Here is a 14,298-nt window from a genome sequence, read left to right as displayed (position 1 = left end):
ACAAGGTGGACTATAATTAACATACATACAAAAATACATACAAAAATACATACATACATACATACATACATACATACATACATGCATACAAACAAATAAAATATAATTTGTTGCGACAGCACAATCTTCAGATAGACGGCCAAACTGTATCAGGGGTGTCAAATATTTATGGCTTGGTCGAATCATTAAAATTTCTCTTTATTTGAAAATTCGGTGCTATTCGGTGCTATTCTCATATTACAAATAGAATGCCCTACGTTTTGTTAACTGTTCAGACTTTGGCCTCATTATAAATGAAACGATCCTCTTGATTAACACTCTCGTTTCATGAGCGAATAGGCTGATTTATCCGGCCATTCGCATCTTTACATTGATTCTTGATGACTTTTTACACTTTCTGAATCAATGATACAGGCCGTGTTCTTCCTTGCACATCGGCATCATGAGCGTATCAGTTAAGGTAATATTGAATTTTGAATATTGAATGCAAATTTTGGTACTAGAGAAACAAATAATCCAAGATTTACCGATATTAGAAATTCAAAATGGCCGCTATCCCTGTGTTAACTCTATGGCGAAAAATAAAATTTTTCGAATTTCAAAAAACTAAGACGGTAAAACGTTTCTTTCACCAAGAGCTTTAAAATGAACCCCCACATGTGGTATATCAGAACAGAATTGTAAAAGTTTGAGAGTCCGAATGTCTGTCCCCGAGGTGCGTTCTACCTTAAGCTAGCTTTTATCCAGACAGAGGCTGTATCTGTTTTGCACGCCTCAACTACGTTGCTTGACATTACTAATGAATCATTCATCAGGGGCTGAAAGTTGACCAACGAGGCCTGAAACCTTTACATTCTTCATCTTATTAGCATGTCATTGTCAGCTACATGGACTGTCTGCCCTTTTATCTAGACAAAGTCTGTATCTATTTTACAGACATTAACCACGTAGCTGCGCAGTACTAATAAATCACAAACAACAAGGCATCTTTTCCCAATTTTGAAATCGTATGCATGAGAATTATACTTTTATAGACAAGGAAAGGATTCCCTTCCATTTCCAAAATGCTGTGATATTATTTGCCAGACTGTCTGAGAGTACCACTACATTTACATCTTTATTGGATCTTTTGTTTCAAAGAAGCCTGAAAATGACTAGTATCTCACAAAATCTTTGTCATCAACAATTTCTATTGTTTGAGGGTAATTGACTTGTCAGGCGTCTTTCAACGAAAATTACTAATTTGTGAGTATAGAAATGATAAGTCTCCTGCTACTGGTGCCAGAAATTCATATCTCAATCCAAATCATAACCTACATAAAATGTCACTTCGGTAAGATGATTAGCAAGAGATTTCAATAAAGACATATATAATTATGGAGACACGCATATTGGAAGGTGATAATCTTCAATTTTGTATCACAATCCGTTCATGTGTTTCCATCAACGGTCACCTCTCCCTGTACAAAATACGCTGATTGTGACACTGATCAATTGACTAAACACTGATGTGCTCGGTCAGTGGGATTCGGTCAACATCACTCAATATACTAATGACGTGAAAGAAAACTAAGAGACTAAGCAGACATGAACTGAAAATGCTCACGTCTTTCAGTATTAAATTGCAGTTGTCTATGAATTTAACGTTTGCCATATGATTGAAACTTCATTGAATGTGTTATGATCAAAATCATGAACAATATTCACCATAGATTAATTCCAAGGTTATTAAGTATATACATATGTAATTAGCTGAAATGAAAAAACTAAACTTCTCTCACTGTTGTCATTATATTCCCACTTTATATATAGCAAGTGTAATTGCCTTTGGTCAAGTCCTTCAAAGTATATATGCCAAACTATAACAGGTTACTAGGTATGCAAATGATGAATTAACTGACATGAAAATGCAAAATATCCTTCACTTATACAAGATAATTATCTCATACATATACATAGTAAGTTTCATTCACTTTTTAGGGTCCTTCCTGTCTTAAATCTCTAATTTTAAAGGTTATTTAAATATGCAAATTATGAGTTGGTTGAAGTAAAAATGCTAAATGACTTTCAGCAAAGTTAAATCATTGTACCTTCAATATGCACACTAAGTTTCGTCAATTTTGATTCAGTCAATTCAGATATATATCCCTAATTACGAAAGTTAATCAAATATGCTTAGCAATTGACTTTCATGTCACTCCTTTACATCTTTCATAACGGATAAATACTTGTGTGATCATTATATGTAGCAAATCTCATCCAATTCATTGCAGCCGTTCTCATTGTATGTCTGTTTTTTCTAAAATCATTAATTATGCAAATGAGCATGAAATATGCAAGCCCCACCTACAAAAAAACTAATCAGTTCTTGCTATTCCCTAACGAAATCTATTTACCAAATTTGATTCTGATCTGATAAGCTGTTCTTGAGATATCAGGCCCACAGACAGACGAACAGATCATAGACATTAGAGTTCCCCCCTCTACTGTCCATTGACAGACACACAGACGGACAGACAGACAGACATCGCTGCGACATTAGCTCACGTGTGTGAGCACATGAGCTAAAAACTGTTGTCTATGCAAGCTTTTGTTGGCTATGGGCACTCCCCCCAAACCAAACAAAAAAGTGTCGCCGGAGAGTCCCAATGACCAAAGGTGACCCACACTCCGCGGACTGTGAGTGACCCCATGTCAATTCCAAGTGCAGACAATTGTTTGTTAGTTGATTGCTGCGATTCGTTTAGTTTTTTCCCCTGTTTTTTTTTGCAATGTCTAAACATAGATAGTAGAGGCACAGGTCAAGTAGGCATAATTTGTGATGATTTTCCTATTATTATCATAAAAAATAATCATGAATATTAATAAATTATTAATATGAATGTTACAGAGTATTAAAACTTTTTTACACACAATGTCGTCTACTTAGTGTAAATGCCATCTGGAAACTCCATTGTTTTGTTAATTATGATTATGAATAAATTATGATTATGATTAATAAAGTCATATTTTACACATTGTAATGTGCTTATGTGAACAACCCTCTGGAAACCCTCATACAGTTTCACAATCTATGCCAAAATATACAAGTGACACCATTGCCAAGGTTCAGTCTACGGCGAGAGTTACCATTGCCCAGGTTCAGTCTACGGCGAGAGTTACTACACAGTGTATATAATGAGAAGGTAGCCAGCTCCACTCGACAGTAAACTGACATACCCATGAATTACCTCCGTTTTCTTCACTTCTGCATGTTGATTCTCAAAATTTCTCCCGGTGTTGGCAAGTCCATAAATCAGCCATCAAATCTACCCAGTTTTGGCCACTTAGACGGAAAATTTGTGAAGTTTGGGGCTGCGAGAAGGTATATATCGCCAATGAAATGATGCTGCCTTAGCGGAATCGACAGCATCCGGGAACTTTTAGGGCCGTTTGCGAAATTTGAATGTAGCCGCCAAGCGGGGCCGAGGGCGGAGCCATGGTTTAACGTTATTAGATATGCTGACATAATTGATCGTACGGCCAATGAACGCTCGTGACCTTTTTTACACATGAAAGTTACACTTACACTGTACGATTACTTCATGGTCTGTCCAAGGATGGAGGTGCCTCAAGTCAACGGTCCAAGCTATGTATGTGTGATTACAAACGGATGACGGGTTGCAGATGCGTTTGTTTATGATAGATACCCGGTTGACATTGTGAAAATATGTCAAGTTCAGCGACTTGGCGAGGAGACCTCAAAACAGCGTACGTACGTACAAACACGCAGTCACCTTCCAATTGAACTTGTGATTTTCAGAGATTTACAATGAAAATACAGGCAGCGTTGACTGTCGTCTATTTTGCTGCTCAGCAAAATATTAAAAACACAGTCACGGACGTGTTTTACAGACAAAGCACAGACAATGTACCTTGAAATCGATATCTTTTTTATTGAAAAGGCGTATGCGTGCTGGCGTTACGAGGACCTGTTACTTTTTATGAATATCCATGTCTTGCAAAAAATACTGAGAAAAAGTAAAATTTTAATAATATTATCAGAGCTTCCGTTAACGCAAAATCCTGCGTATTTCAAGCATGTTATTACTTTGAAGTACGCAAAGTAAAATGACGTCTGCGTAATCCGATACGCATTAAAAAGCACAGTCTCTGTAACAAAGACGTAGTTTCCCTTCAATGTGAAGTTTATCCAGGACTAAAAATAAATTGTTTGCTGATAAAAATGTTCATAATTTAGCAATATTTTGTCCTACATCCTGTCAATCACGTTTTCCTTCAAGTCCGTACCAATAAAAATGTAACAAGTTCAATAGAGTTCGTCGTTATTGCAAAAAAAAAAGTTTTTTTTTTCCGCTGCGCCCAATGCATACTTGTAAACCCTGAAGATCTCCTAGTCGAATATCAAGTTTAAGTTAATGCTACGCAAACTTAAAAATAATAGTTTTATGCCGGTCTGCAAACTTATTCCAGATTATTGCAAAATTGGCCATAATTGCAGCCGTGATTCCAGTCTCATCTGTCCAGTGTGAGCGCGTGGGTTCAGTACCCCAAAACAGGATTACAAAATCGAAAAGTAACTGTCTAAGTGACTTTGCCTGATCTAAATGATCTGACGGTGATAACCATGGAAGGCCCGAGACTAAGTGAATTTGACTTCAGAGCAGCGATGATAGATCAAGCAGCGAAGCCAATAGTGGGAAGTTGTAGTCTAAATACTGTAATTAGTAAGAAATGAAAATCGTCGACAGAAAATAGAACAGAACAAATTGTGAAACTAATATCAAGGAAAAAACATTGTCACTGATGTTGTTTATTGTACACTTTATTCATTGACTTTTGAACCGGTTTTAGATATCGCGTAGACAGCTGTTATATATAGGTACTGACATGTAGTCATGTTGTACGCATTTTTGGTACATTTTACGCAAATACAAAAACAATTTGCGAACAGCCTTACGCAGATTTGGAAATCCTAACCGAAGCTCTGCAGTTTTATCACACTCAGAAACTGAAGCGAGGACTTTCTGTCTTCGGGAAAAACAATTGACGCTACACACGGATGCAGCACGGGTCTATGGAAAAAACACTAAATTTTGAAACGAGAACGGGCAAGAAAATGTCAGCACGTTTGTAAGCCTGGAAGTGTTAGTCGTGTTCCTTGCTATCCAAGGTATTTGTGGGTACGGTGTGCACATGGCGGAGGTTCTTCGGGAATAGATGGATACCGTGGAAACCTAGCTGTGATATCGCTGCGGCGAACGCGTTCAAATCAAAGGTCACCGCCACGGTCAAATATTACAGCTAGTGGAAACATTTCTAATTGTTACGGATTAGTCGCTGATGCGTTTCGCGGAGGAGGGGCAGAGGAGTCGGTCACAGTTGATGACAGTGTGCTCACTGTCGTCGGAAGTTCATCTGGACGTTTGGACGTACGTGATGACGGTGTCATCAAATAAAATGGATATGGTGTATATAATGCTGGCAAACACGATCGCAGCAATCTATATTGAGCTGCCTGCGCGGTGTTTGTTCAGTTGATGCTGTCCCCGTTTCGCTGAAGCTACCACCTCCATTGATCGCATACCCAGTAAGCTGCTTTGGAGCAACCTTAAAACTGCTATAAAGTTCGAAAAATACATCGTCCAACTAGAGAAATGAAACTCATTCCACGTTTTGATGTTGATCAGACACATGTAATCAAAGGTCACGAGCGTTCATTGGCCGTACGATCAATTATGTCAGCATATCTAATAACGTTAAACCATGGCTCCGCCCTCGGCCCCGCTTGGCGGCTACATTCAAATTTCGCAAACGGCCCTAAAAGTTCCCGGATGCTGTCGATTCCGCTAAGGCAGCATCATTTCATTGGCGATATATACCTTCTCGCAGCCCCAAACTTCACAAATTTTCCGTCTAAGTGGCCAAAACTGGGTAGATTTGATGGCTGATTTATGGACTTGCCAACACCGGGAGAAATTTTGAGAATCAACATGCAGAAGTGAAGAAAACGGAGGTAATTCATGGGTATGTCAGTTTACTGTCGAGTGGAGCTGGCTACCTTCTCATTATATACACTGTGTAGTAACTCTCGCCGTAGACTGAACCTGGGCAATGGTAACTCTCGCCGTAGACTGAACCTTGGCAATGGTGTCACTTGTATATTTTGGCATAGATTGTGAAACTGTATGAGGGTTTCCAGAGGGTTGTTCACATAAGCACATTACAATGTGTAAAATATGACTTTATTAATCATAATCATAATTTATTCATAATCATAATTAACAAAATAATGGAGTTTCCAGATGGCATTTACACAAAGTAGACGACATTGTGTGTAAAAAAGTTTTAATACTCTGTAACATTCATATTAATAATTTATTAATATTCATAATTATTTTTTATGATAATAATAGGAAAAAATCATCACAAATTATGCCTACTGGACCTGTGATGAAGCCTGCATGTTTAAATTTAGATGAAGATGTGAAAATTAAGTGATGAAAACAGGCTTTTTACTCATAGTGACGTGCAAAAAAGGTGAGGAGTTAGCTTCAGAAAATGCTATCCCCTGACAGAAGCAGTTGAGTACTCGGCCGTGTGAGGGCGTTTTGTGGTATCCGCGACCGAAAAAAGGTCCCATTTACCCATTTATCTTTATCGACCTGCTTAACGCCGCGTTCAGTTTTGTATCAATTTTGATAACATCACAAGCGACGAAAGAGAAACTATTGTACTCGCCAAAAGTTCATGTCTCTTTAACTCTGACGAACCATACTGCAAAATCCTTCAACTCAGACGAAAAATACTGCAAAATACGTCCACTAATGTATTTGACATCACAATGGGCAGCTACGATGGTGCTAAGTCATGTGAGCTGGCCTGTACTTTTCATACTTCTACATCAGATCACCAAGAAAAACAGAAAACACTTTGGCCTTTCCAGGGATGACGGCCTTGGAGTTATCAGGCGTCAACCCGGCAAGTTGAATCCATAGAGAGTCGTCTCTGCGCCATCTCGTACAAAAATGGCCGAAATTCACTACGATCGCGATTGGAACGAATTTGGGATAATTGGATTTTCATATTTGGCGAATTTCTCAAAGGGGTTGGATGCCATGTAGCTGAATGTTTCAATATTGCAAATTACTCATAAAAACAAGTGTATAATATAAAAAGAAAAGCAGATGAGATAACATTTGTAGATTAAATCGACATTACTTCACCATCCAATTATCCCAAATTAGTTCCAATCGTGTTAACGACAACAAGAAAATTAAAGAGTTTCTCGACTCACCTTAACTCAACCAGCGGAAAATATATATGCACTACACTAAACCCAACAGTATACCATAATACATTCACAGAAAAATCCAATCATCCGTCTGGAATTCCCAAAAATAGACAAGAGTACATCAGCAAACGCCTCTTAGAAATCTCGTACGACGAAGTCTGGTCCGCTATACCAAGAAGTCTTTAAGAAAAGTGGTTACAACAACCAACTAAAGGTTTTGCTGTCTGTAGCAACACAACCCCTAGCTAATAAGAGAAACCGCAACAGGAATTTAATTTGGTGCACTTCACTATATACTGTAAAACGTAGCCTTGAACATCGGAAGAGAATTTTTGAAAATAATCATAAAAATTTCCTCCAAACGACGCGCTCTATCAGATATTAAACCGTATACAGCACAATGTGCAATACAGCGCAAATAATCCAGAGCCATAACAAAGCAGTGCTTCCCAAAATCACATGAACAAAATGTAATTGTCAAACACCTGCCATGTCTAGTCACTACCTGACCAAATCATTCATCTACCTGGCCACTGTTTTAACCGTAGACAATACGACGGAGCAAACTTATGTTGGACTTACTGCTAGCACCTTCAAACCAGGTTCTATAGAGCCTCTATCAAGAATCCAGTCAAAAAGTGCCACACAGAAATAAGTAAATATATTTGATGTTAAAGGAAGAAGAAACAGTATATATGATCACAACGTAAAATTCCAAACAGGCTGAACCTTACGCCCCTATAGGCAATGGGTGCAGCTTATGCCTATGGAAGGAATATTTCATAATATGCTTCGGACCTACACATCTAGCACTCTGCCAGCGTACCATTGGTGAATACCCGAGAAAAGCTTCTGTCTTCTTAAGCGGAAATGAAACTCAGACTTGTTGAAATGTGCTTCTTTTTATTCTTATTATCAGTAGATTTATTTTTAGGTTTCGGTATTCTTAACAATAAAGGTTATCTCTCAATGAATAGAAAATTGACCACAAAATGTCCAAAAATGGAATTTCCATCAGTAACACGATTGAAACTAATTGGGATAATTGGAACTTCACATTTTTCAAATTTCTCAAAAGTGTTAGATGCTCTATAGCTGAATGTTGCAATATTACAAATTACCAATAAAAAAGTGTATTACTTAGAAAAGAAAAGCAGATGAACTTACATTTGCAGATCAAACCGACATTACTTCACCATCAAATTATCCCAAATTAGTTCCAATCGTGTTCATTTTAAGTGAGCAACAATATACATTTTACAGTACTTTAAATGAAGTTGTTAATTTAAGTCAGCGAGAACCTGATAAAGTGTGCGATAATTATTGAGAAAAAAAATATTTTTATAAAATTTGCTTCCAATAACAGAATTTAATACAAATATTTTCTATTATTCTGATAATACCATTGTCGAAGAACGAAGAATTGTTTTATCACCGTCCATGATTTCAACACAAAGCTACTGTACTCATGGTACACGATACTCCCTTTAAACGAAAAGGAGTATCGTGTTCGATAAGTACAGTAGCTTTGTGTTGAAATCATGGACTTGTTGAAGTGTGCTTCTTTTTATTCTTATTATCAGTAGATTTATTTTTAGGTTTCGGTATTCTTAACAATAAAGGTGATCTCTCAATGAATGGACAATTGACCACAAAATGTCCGAAAATGGCATTTCCATCAGTAACACGATTGAACTAATTTGGGATAATTGGATCTTCATATTTTTCAAATTTCTCAAAAGTGTTAGATGCTCTATAACTGAATGTTGCAATATTACAAATTACTCATAAAAACACGTGTATTACTTAAAAAGAAAAGCATATGAACTTACATTTGCAGATCAAACCGACATTACTTCACCATCAAATTATCCCAAATTAGTTACAGTCGTGTTCAGTTTAAGTGAGCAAGAATATTCATTTTACAGTACTTTAAACGAAGTTGTTAACTTAAATCCCCAATAGCTGCAAATGTTTAATAAACCGATCTCAAAATATCCTTATTTTTCCAAGAGTTTTCTTTGAATAAGACCCATTAGAGACTGAAAAAGTGTATAACGCTGACATGAGTGTCAAAAGTGGCATGTAAATTAAAAGGTTTTAACATCATTTTAGATTTCCCGCCATTTTCAAAAACTAATAATGTGACATAGAAAAGAAAGATTACAACAACAAAATGTTGGCCATCCTGTGTTGTGCATTCAAGTAAATGGCATCATGCTTGTTTCTGGTATGATCACGATGTGTATGTGCAGGAAACACTGTTTTTTGTATTTTCCCGTGAGGGCACCATTTTACGGGTGCGGCACCGGTTTATTATGAAGCCTATTAAAAACGTGTAGGCATGGTCCCAAATCAGCGAGCAGTGGTCCTTCAATACACGTCCTTCAGTTAGCACATTTACATGAACCAACTTTGGTTTGAAAATAAAATCATGAAAATAATGCATAAAATTAGCAGCTATTGGAGCTTTAAGTCAGCCAGAACCTGATACAGTGTGCGATAATTTATTGAGAAAAAATATTTTTATAAAATTTGTTTCCAATAACAGAATTGATACAAATATATTCTATTATTCTGATAATACCATTGTCAAAGAACGAAGAATTGTTTTATCACCATCCATGATTTCAACACAAAGCTACTGTACTTATAGTACACGATACTCCTTTTAAACGAGAAGGAGTATCGTGAGTAGCTTTGTGTTGAAATCATGGACTTGTTGAAATGTGCTTCTTTTTATTCTTATTATCAGTAGATTTATTTTTAGGTTTCGATATTATTAACAATATTCTTAACAATAAAGGTTATCTCTCAATGAATGGAAAATTGACCACAAAAAGTCCAAAAATGGAATTTCCATCATTAACTCGATTGAAACTAATTTGGGATAATTGGATCTTCACATTTTTCAAATTTCTCAAAAGTGTTAGATGCTCTATAGCTGAATGTTGCAATATTACAAAGTACTAATAAAAAGTATATTACTTAGAAAAGAAAAACAGATGAACTTACATTTGCAGATCAAACCAACATAACTTCACATCAAATTATCCCAAATTAGTCCCAATCGTGTTCATTTTAAGTGAGCAACAATATACATTTTACAGTACTTTAAATGAAGTTGTTAACTTAAGTCAGCGAGAACCTGATAAAGTGTGCGATAATTTATTGAGAAAAAAAATATTTTATAAAATTTGCTTCCAATAACAGAATTTAATACAAATATGTTCTATTATTCTGATAATACCATTGTCGAAAGAACGAAGAATTGTTTTATCACCGTCCATGATTTCAACACAAAGCTACTGTACTCATGGTACACGATACTCCCTTTAAACGAAAAGGAGTATCGTGTTCGATAAGTACAGTAGCTTTGTGTTGAAATCATGGACTTGTTGAAGTGTGCTTCTTTTTTATTCTTATTATCAGTAGATTTATTTTTAGGTTTCGATATTATTAACAATAAAGGTTATCTCTCAATGAATGGAAAATTGACCACAATATGTCCAAAGATGGCATTTCCATCATTGACTTGATTTGAACTAATTTTGGATAATTGGGTCTTCACATTTTTCAAATTTCTCAAAAGTGTTAGATGTTCTATAGCTGAATGTTGCAATATTACAAATTACTAATAAAAAAGTGTATAACTTAAAAAGAAAAGCAGATGAACTTACATTTCAGATCAAACCGACATTACTTCACCATCTAATTATCCCAAATTAGTACCAATCGTGTTCATTTTTAAGTGAGCAACAATATTCATTTTACAGTACTTTAAATGAAGTTGTCAACTTAAGTCAGCGAGAACCTGATACAGTGTGTGATAATTTATTAAGAAAAATATTTTTAAAAAGTTGTTTCCAATAACAGAATTTAATACAAATATTTTCTATTTGTCGAAGAACGAAGAATTGTTTTATCACCGTCCATGATTTCATAACAAAGCTACTGTACTTATCGTACACGATACTCCTTTCGTTTAAAATGCTCTTAAAATGCGACAAAATAGTCGAAGAATACATTCCCCTACTTATCAGGTAACTTTTGCTGTCTAGAGTACGTAACAATAACTTCGTTGTAGATAGTGTATGACATATTTTCCGCGAATACGACATAAGTTTGCCGGCCCTCGGAAGAAGATAGTGCCTTCCTAAGGTCGCGAAAATAACCGCCTCTTCTTGGGTACCAATCACGAAATTAGGGTATACCATAACAGATATAGCACAAATGGTGACGTCTGTTTAATTACAATTGAACCACAATGCAAATTGTTCACGACACGCTAGTGATTATAATTACAGTCAACACAAATGTCATTTTCAAAATAATCTGCCTATTGTGCACACTAATGAGTTTATGTCCAGGAAATAATCCCGTTAATGAAGCTTAACATACATCATGTCTGGAAGTAATTTTGCTGAACAGCTCGTGTGAAAATACAACATCAATGAAACGAATGTTTGTGTTTGAAGAATGTATGATGAGACAGCACACTCGAGTTTCGTGTTACAAGCTTTTCATTGAACCTAATATGTGATATGGTGTGAGTATTTGAAGAGAGGGTAGACTTATATCATACAGATGTCAACCAAAATTCCCAGGCACTACATCATCATTATTCTTAATATTTGGTGCTCTAGATAAATGACAAAAATTTTTCTATAAGCTTTGTGGTTCAGTAACTGATCTGCTCCATTCTTTAATTGTTCACTGCCAAGGTACTCTATTTAAACAAGATCAAACTATATCTTTCTCTTAGGTGCGAAAAACTGCAGATTACTTTGCAATTTTTATCGTTATACAGGTGCTAAAATGTGGAGTGAATTTAACATGCAGTAAAAACCAGAACATAAAGACATTTATTTAAATACATGTTGTCTAAACATATTTTAAGTGAATTATTGTCATTTAGCATTGTAGTCGTAAAAAACATTCGCTACTTTCTTAATTAAGCCATCTTTGCTGGATCATGTTTGTAAAGCGAGGAGATTAAGCCATAGACTCGATGACCTATAGATGTTTATTCTGACTCCAACGCTGTCCATTTTGACTGCATTGCCGTCTTGTTTTGTATTGTATTATATTACAACAATTGTAAAACGTATATATTTTCCGATACATTATATATATATATATATATATATATATATATATATATATATATATATATATATAATATATATATATTAATAGTCAATGTACTGATTGCAATCCCACCTCCCAGAAAGTTATGAAAAGCTTTTACACAGGCCATGGAACACTTTTAAGGCTTAAAGCCGATGTACTCTGACATTTTGATCTGTCACATGTATTTGTTCACAGTATGAAGGTGCAGTAAGTGTGTTAGGTATCTCGAAGCATTCCGCAATAGTAGTCGGCAAACTACATGTCTTTCTTAAGGAAAGAAAAGGCATATAGCAAAGTGATGGTGAAATGTTTTGCAATCTAGGAGAATATGTTAATGAGTTAACTAATTTGGCTATAAACACTCATCATGGCGTACAACTCAATTTGAGTGCATTATTGGTCTTTCTTGACATCAGAACAAACTTTCAGCGACTGTGCATGAACACGCTCACTGGAGAAGTTTATGTCTAAAAATGGCTATACGCCTTTTTTCAAGGAATTGCAAAAATATTACTTACTATCGTAAGGCTGTATTGTTACTATCTTCCTTTTACATGTGTGTGTATGTGTTGGTGTGTATCTGCATGTCCATGTGTGTGTCTTCGTGAGTCGGTGCCATTTTACGACTTATCTGAATACACTGCATTCCCTTCAAGGTTGTCCGGCTAAGAGGACATTTCTATGCATTCAGGGCGGCTCCTTCTTTTAAATTTCTCTCTGATGCTTCCAATATTCACCGTAAGACATAAAAATATCAACGTACCCTGAAGTGAATTGACAGTTATGAATATAACGCTTAGGACATAATTGTCAATGAATGCCTCTAACAACGCTAAGTTCCATGTCACGCCCATGATGAGAAATGCCTTGACACAGGGAATCAAGAGAGCTTTCCAACCGGTTTTTCCGGCTGATTTTGCACTTGCACTGTGCAGACTCAGGAATGTCAAAATGAAACAGACGGTGTTAAAAAGGACTATTATCCCCAAGGGAGTGATGAAAAAAATTAGAAGGGCAATAGGATTGCGAATCCAACAAATGCTGTTCTCCCCATAACCAGCATTGAATTCTGTTGCTTTGTTGATTTGTAAAAAGACGGCAGGACAAACGATACATCCGGGTAACAACCATCCAAGTAAACAGTACACCACCAATCGACGGACAGATTGAGGAACATGCAACGTTTTATTTACCGATCGAAATGTGCGACAAATATCATAGCTGACAACTGCCATCCAAGAGAAATTTGCCAACCAAGAATAATGTAGGGCAACTGCCAACGGAAAGCAAAATGAGTGGTATTTCGTTTAGGCCCATACTCGACAGGTACAAGACTTGAGCTAACAATATTGCAATAACCAAATTAAGAAGAAGCTTGCCGGGGAAAGTATGCATACGCGGATTCACGCAGTAAATGATGACCTGGGTCATTAGACAAAGAACTGATAGAGATGAACAGACGATGCTTAGATAAGACTGAAATGCATCAAAGGAATCCAGAGGTAGATATTGCTGAACACATATGGTTGATCCATTGGTTGGAATTTTAAGACCTTTGTTTGCAGCCAATCAGCACCGACTTGATAGAAAAGTGTGTCACCGTCTAAGCGATAGCTTGGATTATACAAAGTGATAAACTCTGGATAAGGACAGGTCAGGTTTTGGTGTCTAGATACATACTGACCATTTGTATCGTTTGAGCCTGTCTCTTTCTCACTCAAACCAGCTGATGGAGCATGAAGAGGATGGCACGACTGAGTGTTTAGATCGAAAACCTCTCCGCTTGAACAGGCAAAGTTAGCTTCTGCCTTAGAAGTTAGTTTGTCATTCATGGCTGTCATTTTGGCAACCCCACTACTTGTGATATCAAA

The sequence above is a fragment of the Ptychodera flava genome, chromosome 19, assembly GCF_041260155.1.
Source record: "Ptychodera flava strain L36383 chromosome 19, AS_Pfla_20210202, whole genome shotgun sequence".
NCBI classification, from domain to species: Eukaryota; Metazoa; Hemichordata; class Enteropneusta; family Ptychoderidae; genus Ptychodera; species Ptychodera flava.
Note: the sequence above shows the minus strand (reverse complement) of the source record.